Source organism: Manacus candei, unplaced genomic scaffold, assembly GCF_025592945.1.
Source record: "Manacus candei isolate 608988 ecotype Guabito, Panama unplaced genomic scaffold, ASM2559294v1 h1tg000015l, whole genome shotgun sequence".
Taxonomy (NCBI): domain Eukaryota; kingdom Metazoa; phylum Chordata; class Aves; order Passeriformes; family Pipridae; genus Manacus; species Manacus candei.
Genome location: NW_026138063.1, coordinates 8284546 through 8298853, shown reverse-complemented (window position 1 = coordinate 8298853; position 14308 = coordinate 8284546).

Here is a 14308-nt window from a genome sequence, read left to right as displayed (position 1 = left end):
CAAAGTCTGGGAACATGGGCAGCATGTGCCACACCACTGCTGCTCTGCACAGATCAAATGTTCCCCCCAGAGAAACATCTGTGTTTTGTCTTCTTCGTCTTTGTGAGTATGGTAAGGAAATGGTCCAGGAACATACATTCATAGAATCATAGAATGCTTTGGGTTGGAAGGGACCTCAAAGATCTTCTAGTTCCAACACCCCCCAGCAAGCGCAGGGAGATCCTTATTCTTGCTACATCATTTGAGGAAAATGAGGATTTAAAGCAAGAAATCTTTCTAGAAACCTACAGAGTCTGAGGCCTGACCCTGATGCACTGTTACATGTGACTAATGTTAACTGGTGCAAACAACCCCACTCATATCACTAGTAAAAAATACAAAACAAAGATTAAAGATTTTTCATGTACAATTATGGCAGAAATTTAAATATGAATTTGCTCCTGCTTTCTATTAATAGCAAGCTACCAGGTTTAGGTGACCCAAACATTCTTGGGAAGTTGTTGTAAACCTCATACTCAGGCACTCCTGTGTGTCAAATGTTAAACCAGCATGGACAAGGGCTGATATATTTTCTACAGGAAAGTCCTTCAGTACTTAAGCCAGCAGTAGAAAAGGCTTTCCCAAAAAATATTCACTGTTGAGATTAAGTGGTATTTCTTGAGGTTCATATTTAAGTCAGAACTATAGCACCAACAATCAGAATAAGCCTTTACAAATTGAACAGATCTAGAAATATATGGGCAAATCTTAGTTTTCATATAAAATTAGATAAGGAAGAAGGACAAAGGAAGCAAAGGCCTCAGTACCTTCAAAATTCCATGGGAATTATGCACCCAACAACGCACTCTGAAATGTCTTAATTTTTTTTCAGCTTCTTGGGATTATCTTTTTGAGATGTTTTGAAAAACAACAGCCCTGTTTACAAATCCTACCAGAAATGGTGGGGGCTGCTTCCTTAATATTGGGAGTGCAACAAAACCTCCAACACCACTCCACCTGCCTGAGACAAAATCTATTTCTGCTCAAGACCTTTGCACTCAGGAGAGGTTACTCCAGAGCACGGGAGGCAGCAGAGCACACTTGACTGTGCAAAGGACTGGTCCCTGACTCCAACATCAACTGGTTCTTGCCACCCCTGTCAACTCGAGGCAACCTGCTGGTTTTTGGCAGTGTTGTGTTTGCCAGCAGCCACTACCAGGACTCACAAAGAAATAAAACAAAATATATCACAAATAGGATGGCCCACAACTTTAAAAGCCATTGGGGACCCTTTTTAGGGACAAAACCAAGGAGGTTTAGGGACAGAGGATTACTATTCACTACTTGTTTATATAAAATCCAATCTCATGCAGTTCATACTTATCCATATACAATGGAATGTAATTGCAGGGAGCAACTGTCTCATTTTTTTGTGCAGCATGTTTATGTGTGGGTGGATAATGGGAATAGCAATGTGTTGGTTTGGTAATAGAATACTTTGCAGGTATGGTAAAAAAACTAAAACACAGCAATTACCAAGGTCAGTTTGCTGTTCCTCAGAACAAAGTCCTTATAAGCACCCAGTGAATTAAGAAGAAACCAACAGTGTTTGGCACCTGCATGAATATGTAACAGAGGGACCATTTCAGGAGGGTACTTGTTCAGCATCTGGCAGACAGGGCAGTGATTTGAGATGGGGACACCTGCATGCTGCTGCAGTCTTACTGGTTGAAAAAGTTGCAATTTGCTCATGGATGATGTATGACCATGAAAATTAGCTAATTTTCATAGCAAATAATTTATTGCAATTTATTTGCTCAGTGTCATACAGAAGCTTGCCTGATTGGGAATACTTTGTGGTCTTTTCAGAATCTTAAAATTTATTATCATAACTGTTAAAATAAAAAAAAAAAAGAGGGAGAGAGGGTCTTCCCCTTTTTTTTTCAGATCCAATAATTTTATTTGTAGGAAAAAAAAATAACAGGTTTGAAGGAAGGAGTTTTCACATTCTTTTTAGAAAGTCTACTTATGAGGAAGAAAAAACTACATTTCAAACCTATACTTAAACTTGAAAAAGGACCGTTGCCTAAAACTAGCCATTTTCCTATTTTCTCATGCTAATGTCCTGTTTATAACTGACACCTTTACTGCCTACCCACTATATCAATTTCACTTCCCCAGAGAAAGAAAAACCAGATCCTGTGACTAGTGTACTGGATTGATAATCTAGCCTAATGCTGACAGATAAATGCACTAATTTTCTTCTGTGGTTGGCTCCACATTGCAGAGTAAATCTGCTTCTAACAACTGCCTCAATAGGCTCTGTAACCTGTCCAAGAGATGATGTCAAGTGCTACAAGGGCCTAGGGCTAGTATGGCAGGTAAGAGTTACCACTGGGATAAAGTTACAGGTGAAGTTTTGAATGAGTGGGTTATTTTAAACGAAAGCCTGGCTGGAATACAGATTACTTTTTTAAAAGTTGAAAGAGTAAAGGAATAAAGAACAACTTATATAATTTTGAGGTCTACATCTTCAGTATGAAAATCAGCATGTTTTTACCACTGAGTAAAGTATTGCAACATCCAGGAAACGTGAGGAGTTATTACTCTGGGTAGTGGTGCAAGGGAAAATGATGTGCCTTGCCCTGCCTTTGCTGGATTTCGTGGGAGAACAGCAGAGTTCAAGCCTCAACAGCATTCCCTGAGCACAGGAGTATACTGCAGGATACTGGTGACTGCTCCCACCTCCTATGTTGCAGGAAGCCTCTGATGCAGGCAGGTACCAGGTCTGACTCGATGCTGTGCAATCTGATGGTTGTGCCTAAGGTTCACTGGACATACAAACTACAGACATTGGAAGGAGAACCAGAGGCCTTTTTTAAAAAAAAAGAATTAATTCCAATAAAGGGGGAAAAAACCCCAATGTAAAACAATTTTTTTTTTAATGATTTCATGCCAAATATTTAGGTAATTTCTAGGAATTTCAGCAGCAACAGCAGAGCCAGGAAGATCTCAGTGTTGCTTTGCTCTTATTGGTTTTCTTGCTGAATTCCAGGATCACTTCACCAGTTGCTACCAATTTATAGCCCTTCGATGTTCATTTATCATTTTGACCAAAAGAACAAGTTTGGTGGACATTTATTGATTCCCTCTTTGGAAAAGATCACAAGCAATAGCTTTTTAAATAAAAAGGGTCTTCGGGTTACATGGATAACCCTGGCACTAAGGGATACATCTCTTACTCTGCTCTCATGTCTAAAATGTTCAATCAGCTCCCACTCCCCTAACCTGAAACAAAAATAAAACTTCATTTTAATCACATCTTTTTCTCCTGATTTTCACTCCCCACCTCCTGACCTTTCCATGTGAAGAGGATCACGCAGAACATTTCAGCTTTTCTTAGGCCAACTTTTGCTCACTTTGAATAGCACTTATATAGGTCAATAGCATCACTTCCACTCTCACCCCCCTCCCCATCACAGAAGAAATACAGGATCTAACCTCTTTAATGCATCAGTTAACAGGATGCCTTTTTGTTTGTTTATGGCACAGGAAGTTTGATATTTGAATGAAACTAAATATTCAGGAGAGAGACTTTATAGACTCTGCTTTCTTCTTTTTTTTTTTTTTCATATTTGTACAGCACCAAGCACATCTGGCTCCGAGTAAGGCTCCTTGGTGCTATTTCAATATGACTAACAGTAACAGCAGGAGTCCTCAGACCACAAACTACAGGTATCACAATGGTGAACCTATTCTCATTACAGAGTAGGTGGAAAAAATATGCCATATTAATAGTGTGTACTGCAGCATGCACAAAACCCCGTGTATATTGTAGGAACACTACAGTTCATTGATTTCAGTGTTACAGAAAAATGCTAAAAAACAGCCAATCCCTGAATGAAGCAGGTCACTGGTTTGGTCATACTCTAATATGATATTTTTGTGGTCACAAAGAGATGATGAAACGTCTGTAGGAGGTCACAGAGAAAAACTATGTACAGCAAAGGTGGATGTATTTTGTGTGTTTTCTGAATTTTTCTACAACTAATATACATTTCTCTTTTCTTTTTCCTTTTTTTTTCTTTCTCCTTTTTCTTCTCTGAACATTTCTGAATGCCCCTGTTTCCTGAGCAAAGGAAGCTAAAAGTTTCGGTAACATTTCAGGCTGGCTGTTTATCTTTTAATTGTGTATGACTATTCAGTGAACCCAATCCTGCTCCTGTGGAAGTCTAATGAGAACTTGGGTACTGAATTCCCTGGGAACTGGATGAAGCCTCCAACTACTGACTTTGTAAGGCTTCAGCCATGCAAAACCCTGCTGGCACAAGTAACGCGTAAGAGCAAAAATAAAAATTCTGCCTCTTTGAAATGTTTAACCACAGCTCATTTGTTAATACAGTAGTTGAAAGGTGAAAAAACACCACTGATTCTGAAAAGTATGGAAAAACGTATTATTTTTTGGACTGCGACGCCTTCACTAGCTGTTAGCTTTGGAAATATTTAGACATAAATCAATTTTGTCCCAAAATAGAGTCCAAATGAAAGAATTGTCAGGAAGTGGAACAAAGTCCTGCATTGTGCTCCGTGAAATACTTGTAGGGATGTGTCACTAGAGGGCACTACCACATCGTCCCCAAGGCACCAGGACAAAGGACACGAGTGCCCTGGCTGTTTAACTTGCACTCACTGCTTTATGGTTTGAGAAACAAATTTTAATCACATCGCAAAAATGATTTTTTTTTTTAATAATAGTGGGACCTCAATAATCGGCCATATTATTAAACAGTTAGTACGTGGAGCCTTCACATCATAGAGTTCTGACTTTGGACTTCGGAGCTCATTAAAAATAGTCTGCACTGAGTTAGCAGTTCTCATCAAAACAATTCAAGGAGGCTGTATTTGGGAATTACGCTGCTGAATTAGCACAACAAATAAGGAATAATATGGGGCATAAGGCAAAGGAAACTTACACTTGGGCCGCTTCCTTTCTTTGTATTCAGTGCTGCTCACAGGCACCCTGCCCAAATGAGGTTGGGGGAAGAGCTGAAACTGCGAATCACAAGGGGGAAGTAAGGAGAGAAATATAAGGGAACTCTGCTTTTCTCTCAAGTAAATGCTATTTGCAACAACCTGTGATAATTGCCTAATGGCATTTATTAAAATAAATGCACCTCACTGAAGGGAAGGGCAAAACCATTTAAATGTTCCAAGTTTTGAGATTTTCTTTTAAAAAAATTTTTTTTAAGTGCTTTCTTTGATGGGTATGCAATGCTTGTTTCACTCAGTGTTAGAGGATAAATACAAATGAAGGTTTTCTTTCAATGCTTCTGGCTGAGAGAGAGCACAGAGGTCGCTTTCAAGGTGACTAGATTTGTTTGAAAATGGTGAGTTCCCTGTTTCTCAAGAAACTCTGCTTTGTAGTCCATTGCTATGCACCTGAAAACTTCCCACTGACTTCCAGGGGAAATTTGGCTGCTCAGGAATGCAGGATTGGGCTCTGGAATGGCAATCACATATAGAGAACTCAACAATACACAAAAATTTAACTCTTCAATGGAACCAGTCATAAGCTTAAAGCTATTCATGAATTTATTGCCCTGCTTAATATGGAAGACAGCAAGCAATGCATTTGCTATATCAGAAAATTATAAGGAAAAAAAACGGTGAGGTGGTTTGAGGTTTTTTTTGAAACCATGTCGTTCATCCAAATATCTAGTTTCTCAAGCCTTCATCTGATCTAAATCTGATTTCTGAAAACTCTTGAAATTTAGCATCTCTTTAGGGCACAATCCAACTCCCTTTTACCAGATAAGAATTCAGCCATTTATAATTGCAGTTAGGGGCAAGGCCATGATTATAAAAAGATGCACTAAGTTCCTGCACTGTGCTTGGAACTCCGCAAGTACTTCGTTAGTGAAATGCTATTGCTAAATTTAATTTTTAAATAGTTTTATTGAAATTATTGAAACTGACTTGCTTATGGCACCTGGCAGGTGGAATAGTAGCCTACTAAAATGGTCTCATTTGAATGGGGCTGGGAGAAAAGCAGAGATGCTTCCGATTTGGAGGCCTCCTATGTCAGATCACAACAGGCATCAACAGAAGTTGCTCATAAGCTGTAGACAAAACGGCACCAGAGCAGGGTGAGTGAGTTGCCTATGGGGCCAGAATGTCTGAACTCTACCAAGTGCTGCTGAGGAAAACAGCTTCAAGGCCAGATGTGATAATTGGGAAGAGAGTCCAGCAGCTGAGAGGGGATCCTTTGGCTCATGGGATGAGCACCAAGCTCTATAATATCTCAATATGGCTCTTCATTTAAGGATCAATAAAAGACCCTTTGGCTATGAAGAAAGTGCAACTGGGGTAATATTAAAAAAAGAAGCCAAGTCCCAAGGTTTTGACAATCGTGTATTTTCCTATTATGAGTTATGGAAACCTAGCTCTGTGCAGACAAGCCTGTGAAGGGATGAGTGAGCAGAATGCAATGTCTTTCCTAATATAAACAGATTATTTTGCATTATGGCAGCTTTAGGAATGTAAAATGTTCACTCTGTAGCTAGTTAAAGGCTTACCATAATTGCTCTACTACTGCTATTGCTACAGGATTCCCTGTCTTGTCTGACTGGTGGATGTTGCTTGGTTTCCAGACTCTGTTTGCAGGAGTTTCTGGAGAAGGAAAGGAGGAGATCTGAGGACAGATCCTCCATAGCTGGTGCCACAGACATTCTGCACTGTTCAACAGTTCATAACTCACTTAATCCAGGTTGAGAATACGCCTTAGAAACACACAGAATCCAAAACATGAAAGAGAGCCTGTGCCTCCTCCCTTTCCAGGTGAGCAGCTGTTTGGGCAGCACAAAATTATGAGACAGGGAAAAACCTATCTAAACTGAAGTCAACAGTAAAACATGTCAGAAGATTCAGAGTTTCAGCCCAGACAGTACCAGCTGAGCACTGCAAACTGAGTGAATTCCCTTTGCCTGAGCTGCAACTCAGAGGTCTCAAGCCCAGTGATTGAGCTGGGGTCAACATATTTCTGGAATAAGAAACCCAACAACTATTTATTATGTCCAAGTGAGATACTTTGCAATCCAAGGTCAAAACTCTAGCTTCAAGCAACCCAAGCATGTTGCGTGGAAACACAAATGTAGGTACCAATTTAGTTACTAATTCATGCGTCAATAAAAGATCAACCCAAAAGCAGAATCCAAGCACTCCCAAAATTTGGATAAGAATTCTAGTTTGGGCTTGCAAGCAGGTCTGCACGTTCAAATGGATAGTCAAAGACAACCTGGCTTCTTTTGTCAGAGAATCACTTTCTTAACTCTGCCAGCAGCGCTTCAGACTGTCTGACATTTCATGTGGTATCTTTTTTTTTTTAAACACAAAATTAAAGGGAAAAGAAAAAATCCTTAACTCAATATCTTTAGAGCTTTTGTTTTGGTTTTGCAACTTTTCTGTTTCCGAAAAGAGCACCAAGTAATCTGTTGATGAGAGAAGGAAAAATATATTTCAGTAAGGAAAAACATGCTGCTACAGTAAAACTGTGTCAGATTCTATTAATTCAGTTTTTCATTGTCTGATATTTCCAGGCACAGTGGGCTTTTTGGTAGACCTCTGAGCTCTGTTTTCTAACAGAGGCATAGCACAGGGCCTGTCAGGAAGAGGCAGCGCTCTCATTGTTATACACCTCAAAGAGACAATATAATCCTCATGCCTTCAGAAGGGCCAGGACTGAACCCCAAAACAACAGCCCTGTCTTCCTTTAAAGGGTGAGCAAAGCTCAGTCAAAGCCTTGTTAGTGCATGCCTATGAATTATTCCCTCATCGAGTGGCCGATCACACCACATTAATATTGTGGGCACATTCTGCTTTGTTAGCAAAACTGAATTCCACTGCGGCACTAATGAAGGACCAGTCCTCATGTAAGACATGATATCTCCAGGATGTGTCTATTCTGCTATAAAATTATTTCCTTTTGTCAAGAGTATTATGAGATTAATAACTGGAAAATATTTAAACACAACACAAGGGGGAAAATGTCTCTCTTTTGGAGAAGTTGCATGAACACACAGCAGTGTAATTCCAATAAAAGTAAATGTATCTAGTCAATATTAAGCATGTGTCCTTGGTGTGTAAGTCAGGGAGGCACTGAGCCTCTTACAAGGCACTCCTATGGAAGTTGGTTCTTTATCTGAAGAGATTGAAACAAGAAGAGGGTTTGGCAGTCCCTGATTCTACCCACAGTGTTTTGCAAAGTTCACCTAAGTGCCATCACAGTTTACCTGTTGGATTAGGTGAAATTGGATCCTTTCCAGCTTGATATCAAATTTCATAGATAGTAAAATGAAGAATAACAACAGGCTCATTGGTATTATTTTGGGAGCATCCCACGAGGCTGAGGGCAAGCCAAAAGATACAGGAAAAGAAATCAAGTTATAGCCAGACGTGTTGCTCTGAATTAAAACACAGTGACCCACAAAATAAGTTTCCTGAGGCTAACTTCTATTTCAGGCTCAATAATACCCATCTGTCTGGAGGAATATCTCTAAGATTGGATGTCCCTCAATAACATCAGCAATAGTGAAAGAAATTATAAAGACTATGTGCAGTGAAAAAGTGCTGAATCTAATCTGTATCTCAGAGAAATCTCTACAGTTATTTTAAATTTCAAAGCAATATGAATTCCACTCTCAATGCCACAAATGTAAAAGGTGTAACTGGTACCAATCAACACACCCAGTTCTAATGCACCTTTGCCTGACTGTTTTTGCACAAAATAACCAAGTTCATCCAAATAAAAAATAATTCCAAAACTGATCCAAAGTTTTTTGAAATCATCATGATTTTTTTCACAAATGTCAATCTGGTCTGTTAAGTGATTCATTTATCAGTTTTAAAATTGGGAGACTGATTTAGCTTGCAGTTACGGATTTGATAACATGTACACAAAACCCAGTAGGATTTTCTCAGGTCTTCACTGCTGTCCAAGCTCTTCTCTCATTTAGGTCAGCAGAAGTCCTAACACTGAGTGTGTTTAAAAATTCCTCCATGCTGCATTAATTCAGTCACATTAATCCAGTATTGGAAAAAGACTACCATACAGGGCCTATCCTTTCCAATTTGCACAGGAGTAATTTCACATGCTTACTGGTCTTGGTGAGATTATTCCTCAGTGTCCACTTTCACAATATAGAGAATAATTTATAGAAATTCCATATCAAGATATGTTATCCTTCACAGACTGCTGCATATATTCTTCCTTACTGATTCTATAATATTCCTTGCTGAAATGTTTTGGGTGTATTATATTCCAAGCCACTTCTTTTTCCTTTATTATTATATCATTATGTGAAGTAAAACTCAATAATAATTTTAAATAAGCTTGTGTATTCCACTTCACCAGTACTGACAGACAAAATGTCACATATTGCTTCTTCTTTGCTAAGAAGGTACTATTCTCTCTCAGTTGCATAATCCTAACACAAAGTAGAGAGTGTTTGAGGGCTTGTTTAAAATTATTCAATTTCATTATACTGCTACAAGTGGTGCTGACAGCAAAACCACTTGTTTGCCTAAAATAAAATGAAACATAAAGGATTTCTTTTTTTGTATATGGAAAGTTGTGCAGTCTACCTTACTCATTTGTTAGTTTTTCAGAAGTAATCTCATTACCTCAGATTTTAGTCCATTTCTACCAATTAAACAACAAGCTTCCAGAATTTTTGTATAAAATATTTTTAATTTTCATGTGATAGCAAACAGTTCTCTCTCCTGTTCATTACTGATTTTATGATGGGCAAATTCTACCTCAAAGATTAATTTGTCTGCCTTCATCTTAGTAATAGTCTACAGGAATTCAACAAGCAGAATTTAGTCTCAGCTTGTCCAAGACTTAGATGAATTTGAGAAGTCTACCATTTTTAAAGGAAAATTGTAGATGAGGGAAATAAGCAGAAGAAATCCTTTCAAACTTTTATGGTTACAATTAAAGAAAAAGGTGCTCAACTATTTATCATTTGAAAGGAATGTTTACTTCAGCAGTTGCCTTAGCCCTGTCTCTTCCCCAAGGATATTAATCTCACTTCTGACACCTCACCAGTCAAATAGGAAAAGACCAACCTACTGCAATGAAGGGGACAGTATGTAAGTAATTTTTAAGATGTCATGCATGCAGGTCCAGCTGCTCAGCCATCATGGTTGTTAGCATTTGGCCCTTTGCCATCAACTGACAGCCAAGCAGAAAATAAACCATAAGGGTTAAATCACATCTATTTATGGATCAAACTTGCTAGCCCAAGACATACTGCAGTGGTGGCCAAGAAAAGCAGGAGCACAGGGAATCTGCCTTTTACCATTCACACTCGCAGTAGGAAAATGGCAAGATGATCATGAGGTAATTCCTTTTAACTAGCTGTCCCATAAATTTCTCATGAAATCCAGAATAGTTCTTTTGCAGTGCCATGTTCTTGTAATTTATTTTATCTGTGTCAGAGTTTTTATTTTTTATCAAAATATGAGTTGCATAGATAAAATCAGTCAATTCATCAGCTCTCTTTTGTCTAAAACCCACTCTCAAAAGTTAGTTTTTGCAACATGAGCACACTTTTGACAAAGACAGAAATTAGGCTAGTAATAACACATATACATATATATAGATATTACCTCCTGCATAGGTTGCTTGGGTTTACATGTTTATTTGCTACTCAGTTATTTTTTTATGTGGCACTTGAAAATCCTAACTAAATGCTTTGAGGAACAAAGATCATCTGGAGAACTTTCCAGCTCCAGACTAGACAGTTGCAGGCTTTGGTACCACAGAAAAGTCTGTGGAAACATTAGTAGTCAGGAGATTTAGCCCCTCTGCAACTGATTTTTTGTGCTGTACAGAGAAAACCCTCAGAACTAATAACAATCAGTGAGTGTTCACCTTATCAAAAAGCATCTGATCAGAAAGATCTTAGCACTCTCTGCTACCCCTCCCGCAGATTCAGAACATAACCCAAAGCACTGCTATGATTTTTATTACTATTTTTCAAGAAGATGAAAAAAAATAAAAAGCAATATAAATTCAAGTGCCCAAATGAAGCCCATCAGCTCAGGACTACCGGAGAAGGATGTTTCTTGACCAGGCTATTCTACTCTTCCAGATACTCAATTATATAAGACTATTAAATAGATAAAGAACATTCAGTTCACAATCCCAGGTTACAATGGAAGGAGTAGTAATACAGACATCTGATATCAAGAACGGTACACACAGGTAACAAGAAGATGTGCTCTTGTGCTTACATGTCCCATTCATCACTTATTGAAGAACACTCACAGGAGATCACATCGGCTTCTCGTTAACATCAAGAACCAATGAGCTCTCTGAGCCTCACCCTGTCCTGTGCCTCTGCCACACAGCAAGGCAGACAGGCATGGATGCAAACTGATTGTGGATTTTTAAAGCTGAGCAGCAAGTCGCTGCTGTGTGGCTTGGAAATGTGTCTGAGTTAACGCTGCGATAATTGGAAATCTTATAAATGAGGGAAGTCACTTCTTTCTCTGCACAGCCAGCTCTTCCCTCACACCTGAAGGGCTGTGATGAAAGAAAGGCTGTTTTCTTCTTAGCACAATTTAAGGAGAGCTATTTCTTCCAGTAGACGATAGTCATTCAGGTGACACCCCCCTTGCTGAAAGAGAAAGGGAGTCCAGATGACTCGAGAAACCAGTGAAACCAGAAAAGCTGCAGAGTGGGCAGTGGCAAATAATGCAATGGCTTTGCTGTAGTGACAGCCACCTAAGTCCAACTAACAGCAAAGGATGAAGAGATCCCACAGGACCAAACAGAGAGGCTTGAGGGGACTTGATTGAAAGAACACACATGGTAATGCTAAATCAGTTCAGGAAAACATATTCGCTTGTTGTTCAAAAGTACACACCACACTAAATATGAAGCACTGTTACTCTAACTGGAAATTACTGTCCCTTTACTTTATTTCACTATTAGAATACCTAAAACCTTGTAGTCCCAAATAATTCAGAGGATAGGGTATAAGTAAATCTTAATTGATAGATCAGGAATATTTTTGAAGCCATAAGATGTGACAGATTTTACTGAATTAAAGACAACAACATTCAGGCTCTTGGAAAACTTGTTTTCTAAGTATCCACAAGGTCCAGAATCACTGGGACATAAGAGAGTAATATGTACAAGAAACAGAGCCGTATTTAATCCTCACATCTGTGACAGGTGGAGATTGCGAGAGGAATGCTCTTATAAATAAAAGAGCCCCATGTTGTTAAGCTTCTCTCATCAGGCCAGGTAAATCTCACAAGAGAAATTTGTGTTCTGAAAGCGCTGGAGATTATATGAAGAACCAGAGAAAATGCGAAAGCTACACTGACCCAAAAAGACACACGGGCAGCAAACAGCACTAATGTTTCTGTGGATGCAAAGCTGAAGGAAACTTTTCCTCTTTCATTATAACTGAGTGGGATCTGTTCATATAAACTTGGGATGTTCACATATAAAGAGGTGGTTGCACGACCTCTGATTCATGGTAACTGTCTGTGCATGTGCTCTAAGCTGGCAGCTCAAGTAACTGGAATTAGCTAATTCCTCCTTTTATTCAGAGCAGAAGGCTAAGCCAACATGAATTACTTCACATTTTCAAGAGCTAAAAGCATACATGTAAAATTTGATAGATCAGTTGATGGTGCTGGAAATGTTTACCATATATAAGCTTTCACTTGTGTTTATGTTTTGGGTTCCTCTTTAACGGTGACTGGGGCATATTTCTTTTATTTGCATCTTTACACCTGTTCAAAAGGAGTCCTTGACACACATACTGGAAAGGAACAATCATGGCTGGTAGATACTAGGACATTTTTTTCACCTATAACACAGATACAAGACAAGATACCTGGCCTTTTAAGCAAGGGTGAAGGACTACATACTCTGTTGGTGCTGTCACCTGGGGTGCTCATCATCCAGGGCTTCTCCCTGGTTGTGCTCAGCTCTGCTTCACTGTGGGTTTTGCATTCTGCACTCACTGGGTTGATCAAACTTCAGCTACCTGTGTCAGACCAACTCTCCACTTCTCATCAGTTTCTCCTATTCCACCAAGTAAGACACTTCAGTGCTGCCTCACTTCAAACTGATTTTCAATAGCAATTATACAGCATTTTGCTGGTAACCACCAGCCAATGCTGAGTCTTTTGGTTGGTATCTGACAGACATTGGATGTGAGGGGTTGTGTTGTGCTCCAGCTTGGGAGGTACATCCTACCAGCAGGACTCTGTCACCACTTAAAGTTTCATTAGCTTTGAATCATCAGAATAATATTGCTTCACGAAGCAATTTGTAAAAACAGAAGCTCAAAATTTAAGTATATTCTTCCCAGGTTGACATTATCATTCAAATGTAGCTTCTTTGTGATATTTTTCATTTATGAATCTGAATTTATTGTCTAAAACTGAGGAAACTGAGACAAGAAAGAAGTAACCCGTTTCACCAATGGTGCACAGAAGGACAGAAAAAAACCCACAGAAACAGAAAGATCAAATCTTGCTCTTTTACATTCAGAGCTACTCTGACAGGTCCTGCCTATGTACCAAAAAATTAATATCTAAAATTATTTGCAACTCACTTACATGTGGCCCTCAGTGAATAAATAGATCATAGAGAAGCTTAAAGACTCTTACAAATGCATTCCTTTTTTTTTTCCTATCCAGAATATTTGAATTGTAACTTTTCTTTCCAATACCTAAAGAGACATTCAAATGATTCTCTTCTAATATCTATGTACTATAAAGAAAGATTTTCATCATATCAACAATTTAAAATCAAACCTAGAAAGACAGAACCCCGGGGGTTCCCTGATCTTTTAGCTCTTTATAATTTGTGGGCAAATTCACACAATTATATTACAATGTCTTAATATAATATAAAATGTAGCTTGAAGAAACCTTAAAATAAACTGAACCTGACTGTGTTGGTGAGCTATTGTGATAAAAAATTAACATGTTTGGGGAAGTCTGATTTGCATTACACAGTGCCTGTAATCAAATTACCTCTAAATGTTATGCCATGTCACACTGTGTTTGAGATGTTGCTGTCAAAAATGCATACATACGCTTTGCAGTTTGACTCAACCTGGCTTCCTTTTAAGCGATCATGTATGCCTCTGAGCCACTGCAGCCAAACGGTGGTAAAATACAGAGGTTGGCAATTCAATTTCATTCAACCTTTCAAGAAGGAAAGAGCAGATAAGCTTTGCTTGTTCGTGTCAATGATAATATTCAGCGCAGCCTAAATCTAATTCAATAGGTTCGCTCC